The sequence below is a fragment of the Papaver somniferum genome, chromosome 4 (assembly GCF_003573695.1).
Source record: "Papaver somniferum cultivar HN1 chromosome 4, ASM357369v1, whole genome shotgun sequence".
Lineage (NCBI taxonomy): Eukaryota > Viridiplantae > Streptophyta > Magnoliopsida > Ranunculales > Papaveraceae > Papaver > Papaver somniferum.
The window spans coordinates 91,302,388-91,309,635 of NC_039361.1; positions in this window are offsets into that span (position 1 = coordinate 91,302,388).

The following is a 7,248-nucleotide window of genomic DNA, read 5'->3' on the forward strand; positions in this document are numbered from 1 at the left end:
TAATTTATTTGCCATGGGATATTTTGGAAATAAGGAGAGATTATTATTTCTTTGGAAGAACGAGGTGGCAATACTATTTGGGGAAACATACTGATGAAGACATCAACTTGCATGCAAAATATTTTCATAGAATAATTTATTTTGATTCTTTGATTAATGAAATAAAAGAAAGGGAAGGTTATAAGAAGGGGGTCGACTATTTGAGAGGAGAGCCCGGCCACAGGGCCGTAAGTAGAGAAGGGTTTTGAAGTTTTGTTTTCGATTCTTCATTTTTCATTAGCTAGAGTTTGATTTTAATATGTTTATGGCTTTTGAGAAAGCCATGTCTAGCTAGAGTCATGTTAGGGTTTAGGTAGAAACCAATTTAATTGTGTAAACTCTACATTTATATGCTCAATAATGATTTGAATGACTAGTAGTTTTTCTTCATATGGCTTGGTATTTTATTGTTCATGTGATTTTCTTGATTATTTATGCTTTTCAATTGATATGGCGTGCTTTGGTTAAGTTCTTTGACGTGATATGCTTTAGGATTGATAGGTAATGCTTTAGAATCACTACCCATGAAGCGAAGAAAATTACAGCGGAGAAACAATATTTGAAAATGCATGGAATATATTTTTAATGACTAGTAGAGTTTGCATAATTAATTGGTGGAAACCGAAAATCCTAATAACCCGCTCTCATTTTGTTTACTGTTAGAATTATTATTATTTCATTTTGTTTCAAATTTCTGAAAATCGTTTAAACATCATCTTGTTGATTAGTTAGTTTTGATATTAGTTAGTAGTAGTATTTCACACTCCTCGTGGGAACGACCTGTACTTGCCATTATTCTGCTAGTTAGACAATGTGCACTTGCAGTATTTTATTGTAGGTTTTCAGCATCCATCAAGTTTTTGGCGCCGCTGCCGTAGAGTGGTTGCAAAATACTCTCTAGTTGATATCATTGTATATAGTTTATTTTTAGTTTTTGTACATAATTTATTTTTATTTTTCTTTTAGATTTTCCTTAGTTTCTTTTTACACAGTTTGTTTGATTATTTTTTTTAGATACCTTAGTCCGAAGTGCTGCGGGCGAAAAGCAAGTATGTACTCGGCAAGCTTTTGCAAGAACCACTTGGAAGATACATTAGAGGTTTGCTTAGCTCGTTTTGGGTATGATTTTGATGATGATAGTGTTATATGTGAAGTCAATGCCTTATTAGACTCCACACCACTGCTAAACAGTAATAAATGGAAACCCAAACTAGAACCTCTAATTTTGTCAGAGTCTCAACTAGTTCTATTAGACGAGAAAGCTCCGACCTTGACCCTTATGTCATTAAGTTCTGAATTTTTTTGTCTTTATGATATTGATAATGAAACTGATTTAAATGATAATGGGTCTATGAGTCATGATATTATTGCTCCATTGAGCTATTGTTCCGCGGATGAATTTGAACCAAATTAGCTGCGGAAATCATTTCAGCTGATTTAGAACCTGATTTAGAGAGTGCTCTGCGAATTGAAATTGTCAAACAATCTGAACCTGTTGCTTATGGGAGTGATGTAATTTGCACTTACAATTTTCTAGTGGGAATGAATTTAAACATCTTTCTGGAGGTTTATAGTATTTGCAGGTGCATATTTTCAGCTGACCGGATTAGTTGGGATGATCCTTAACTTTTTAGACTCTCTATATATGATTGGATGTCTACTTTGGGGTACCAAACTCAACTTGTTTGAGACTACATGCTATTGGCAAGTTTGGAAACAAATACATTTCGCTTCATGGGAGTCAACCCATCAGATTTGTTCCCTCTACTCTATCTCTTATTTTTATTGTTTATTTTTGTATTTCCCATCTTAATTTCTACGTTGGATGACTCAATTACATTGAGGAAAATGTAATGTTTAAGTGTGGGGGAGTGGGTAATTATCCATATTTTTGAAGGTTTTCACTTTTCATAGAATTAATAAAACTAAAAATAAATAAATAAATCAATTGCATAATATCTTTTTTTTTTTGCTCGAGGACTAACAAAATATAAGTGTGGGGGTGTTGATAAGCATGTATATGCTACATTTTATACCCATATTTATATTACTATGATACAATATTTTAGTTACTAATACTATTTTAGTGTTTTTGTAGAAATTACAAGTGAATTCGATCATCCAGCGAATAAACAGCAAAATGTGAGACTTAATGGTGTTTGCGACGAAAATGGAAAAATGTGGTTGGCCTGGTATTTCCATATATCAGCAACCACAATGATGAAATTTGGTTGGCCTGGTATTTCCATGTATCAGCAACCACAATGATCAATTATGCTGGCCTGGTATTTCTATATATCAGCATCACTTATTATGCTGGCCTAATATTTCCATGTATCAGCAGCCGAGTTGGCCTGGTATTTCCATGTATCAGCAACTACAATTATGAAATAGGTCTGGCCTGGTATTTCCATATATCAGCAACCACAATGATGAAATGAGGTTGGCCTGGTATTTCCATATATCAGCAACCACAATGAAAAAAATGACAAAATGTAGCTGGCCTGGTATCTTCATATATATCAACAGCATAAAATTGTTTCATAGGCGAGGCACAAACGCATCAAATGAATTGAAATTAAAGTGGGGTTGGCACATGCAAACTGAAAATGGGAGTATTTTATCTTTCTTACTTTATTACAAATATATTCTACCGGGAAAGATAATTTATTTGCCATGTGAAGAATTAATTGAGGAATATTTACACGTGAGATTATTTTGGAAATAAAGTAACTCTTTTTTCATTTGGGATATTTTGGAAATAAGGAGAGATTATTATTTCATTGGAAGAACAAGGTGGCAATACTATTTGGGGAAAGATATTGATGACGACATCAACTTGCATGCAAGATATTTTCATAGAATAATTTATTTTGATTCTTTGATTAATGAAATAAAAGAAAGAGAAGGTTATAAGAAGGGGGTCGACTATTTGAGAGGAGAGCCCGGCCACAGGGCCGTAAGTAGAGAAGGGTTTTGAAGTTTTGTTTTCGATTCTTCATTTTTCGTTATCTAGAGTTTGATTTTAATATGTTTATGGCTTTTGAGAAAGCCATGTCTAGCTAGAGTCATGTTAGGGTTTAGGCAGAAACCAATTTAATTGTGTAAACTCTACATTTATATGCTCAATAATGATTTGAATGACTAGTAGTTTTTCTTCATATGGCTTGGTATTTTATTGTTCATGTGATTTTCTTGATTATTTATGCTTTTCAATTGATATGGCGTGCTTTGGTTAAGTTCTTTGACGTGATATGCTTTAGGATTGATAGGTAATGCTTTAGAATCACTACCCATGAAGCGAAGAAAATTACAGCGGAGAAACAATATTTGAAAATGCATGGAATATATTTTTAATGACTAGTATAATTTGCATAATTAATTGGTGGAAACCGAAAATCCTAATAACCCGCTCTCATTTTGTTTACTGTTAGAATTATTATTATTTCATTTTGTTCCAAATTTCTGAAAATCGTTTAAACATCATCTTGTTGATTAGTTAGTTTTGATATTAATTAGTAGTAGTATTTCACACTCCTCGTGGGAACGACCTGTACTTGCCATTGTTCTGCTAGTTAGACACTGTGCACTTGCAGTATTTTATTGTAGGTTTTTCGAATCCATCAAGTTTTTGGCGCAGCTGCCGTAGAGTGGTTGCAAAATACTCTCTAGTTGATATCATTGTATATAGTTTATTTTTAGTTTTTGTTCATAATTTATTTTTATTTTTCTTTTAGATTTTCCTTAGTTTCTTTTTACACAGTTTGTTTGATTATTTTTTTAGGTACCTTAGTCCGAAGTGCTGCGGGCGAAAAGCAAGTATGTACTCGGAAAGCTTTTGCAAGAACCACTTGGAAGATATATTAGAGGTTTGCTTAGCTCATTTTGGGTATGATTTTGATGATGATAGTGTTATATGTGAAGTCAATGCCTTATTAGACTCCACACCACTGCTAGACACTAATAAATGGAAACCCAAACTAGAGCCTCTAATTTTGTCAGAGTCTCAACTAGTTTTATTAGACGAGAAAGCTCCGACCTTGACCCTTAAGTCATTAAGTTCTGAATTTTTTTGTCTTGATGATATTGAAATGAAACTGTTTTAAATGATAATGGGTCTATGAGTCGTATTATGTCACAGTGTTCGGGCCGAATAGCATTGCATTCCGTGAGATGAACCTAAAAATTAGCGTGCGGCAAATTTAGAGCTGGAACCTGATTTAGTGAGTGCTCTTGAATTGAAATCGAATGACAACATAACATTGAATGGGAGTATGAGAATATTTGCCACACACTTTTCTAGTGGGAATGAATATTTAAACATATTTCTGGAGGTTTATAGTATTTGCAGGTGCATATTTTCAGCTGACCGGATTAGTTGGGATGATCTCAACTTTTTAGACTCTATATATATGATTGGATGTCTACTTTGGGGTACCAACCTCACCTTGTTGAGACTACTGATGCTGGCAAGGGGAAACAAATACATTTCGCTTCATGGGAGTCAACCCATCAGATTTGTTCCCTCTACTCTATCTCTTATTTTTATTGTTTATTTTTGTATTTCCCATCTTAATTTCTACGTTGGATGACTCAATTACATTGAGGACATGTAATGTTTAAGTGTGGGGAGTGGGTAATTATCCATATTTTGAAGGTTCACTTTTCTAGAATTAAAAAATAAAAATAAAAAAAATAAATCAATTGCATAATATCTCTTTTTTTTTTGCTCGAGGACTACAAAATATAAGTGTGGGGTGTTGATAAGCATGTATATGCTACATTTTATACCCATATTTATATTAGCTATGATACAATATTTTAGTTACTAATACTATTTTAGTGTTTTTGTAGAAAGTACAAGTGAATTCGATCATCCAGCGAATAAACAACAAAATGTGAGACTTAATGGTGTTTGCGACGAAAATGGAAAAATGTGGTTGGCCTGGTACTTCCATATATCAGCAACCACAATGATGAAATTGGTTGGCCTGGTATTTCCATGTATCAGCAACCACAATGATCAATTATGCTGGCCTGGTATTTCTATATATCAGCAGCACTTATTATGCTGGCCTGGTTTCCATGTATCAGCAGCCGGGTTGGCCTGGTTTTCCATGTATCACAACCACAATTATGAAATGGGGTTGGCCTGGTATTTCCATATATCAGCAACCACAATGATGAAATGAGGTTGGCCTGGTATTTCCATATATCAGCAACCACAATGAAAAAAATGACAAAATGTAGCTGGCCTGGTATCTTCATATATATCAACAGCATAAAATTGTTTCATAGGCGAGGCACAAACGCATCAAATGAATTGAAATTAAAGTGGGGTTGGCACATGCAAACTGAAAATGGGAGTATTTTATCTTTCTTACTTTATTACAAATATATTCTACCGGGAAAGATAATTTATTTGCCATGTGAAGAATTAATTGAGGAATATTTACACGTGAGATTATTTTGGAAATAAAGTAACTCTTTCTTCATTTGGGATATTTTGGAAATAAGGAGAGATTATTATTTCATTGGAAGAACGAGGTGGCAATACTATTTGGGGAAAGATATTGATGACGACATCAACTTGCATGCAAGATATTTTCATAGAATAATTTATTTTGATTCTTTGATTAATGAAATAAAATAAAGAGAAGGTTATAAGAAGGGGGTCGACTATTTGAGAGGAGATCCCGGCCACAGAGTCGTAAGTAGAGAAGGGTTTTGAAGTTTTGTTTTCGATTCTTCATTTTTCGTTAGCTAGAGTTTGATTTTAATATGTTTATGGCTTTTGAGAAAGCCATGTCTAGCTAGAGTCATGTTAGGGTTTAGGCAGAAACCAATTTAATTGTGTAAACTCTACATTTATATGCTCAATAATGATTTGAATGACTAGTAGTTTTTCTTCATATGGCTTGGTATTTTATTGTTCATGTGATTTTCTTGATTATTTATGCTTTTCAATTGATATGGCGTGCTTTGGTTAAGTTATTTGACGTGATATGCTTTAGGATTGATAGGTAATGCTTTAGAATCACTACCCATGAAGCGAAGAAAATTACAGCGGAGAAACAATATTTGAAAATGCATGGAATATATTTTTAATGACTAGTATAATTTGCATAATTAATTGGTGGAAACCGAAAATCCTAATAACCCGCTCTCATTTTGTTTACTGTTAGAATTATTATTATTTCATTTTGTTCCAAATTTCTGAAAATCGTTTAAACTTCATCTTGTTGATTAGTTAGTTTTGATATTAATTAGTAGTAGTATTTCACACTCCTCGTGGGAACGACCTGTACTTGCCATTGTTCTGCTCGTTAGACACTGTGCACTTGCAATATTTTATTGTAGGTTTTTCGAATCCATCAAGTTTTTGGCGCCGCTGCCGTAGAGTGGTTGGAAAATACTCTCTAGTTGATATCATTGTATATAGTTTATTTTTAGTTTTTGTACATAATTTATTTTTATTTTTCTTTTAGATTTTCCTTAGTTTCTTTTTACACAGTTTGTTTGATTATTTTTTTTAGGTACCTTAGTCCGAAGTGCTGCGGGCGAAAAGCAAGTATGTACACTGCAAGCTTTTGCAAGAACCACTTGGAAGATCAATTAGAGGTTTGCTTAGCTCATTTTGGGTATGATTTTGATGTTGATAGTGTTATATGTGAAGTCAATGCCTTATTAGACTCCACACCACTGCTAGACACTAATAAATGGAAACCCAAACTAGAACCTCTAATTTTGTCAGAGTCTCAACTAGATCTATTAGACGAGAAAGCTCCGACCTTGACCCTTAAGTCATTAAGTTCTGAATTTTTTTGTCTTGATGATATTGATAATGAAACTGTTTTAAATGATAATGGGTCTACGAGTCGTGATATTATTGCTCCATTGAGCTATTGTTCCGCGGATGAATTTGAACCAATATTAGGTGCGGAAATCATTTCAGCTGATTAAGAACCTGATTTAGAGAGTGCTCTGCGAATTGAAATTGTCAAACAATCTGAACCTGTTGCTTATGGGAGTGATGTAATTTGCACTTACAATTTTCTAGTGGGAATGAATTTAAACATCTTTCTGGAGGTTTATAGTATTTGCAGGTGCATATTTTCAGCTGACCGGATTAGTTGGGATAATTCTCAACTTTTTAGACTCTCTATATATGATTGGATGTCTACTTTGGGGTACCAACCTCACCTTGTT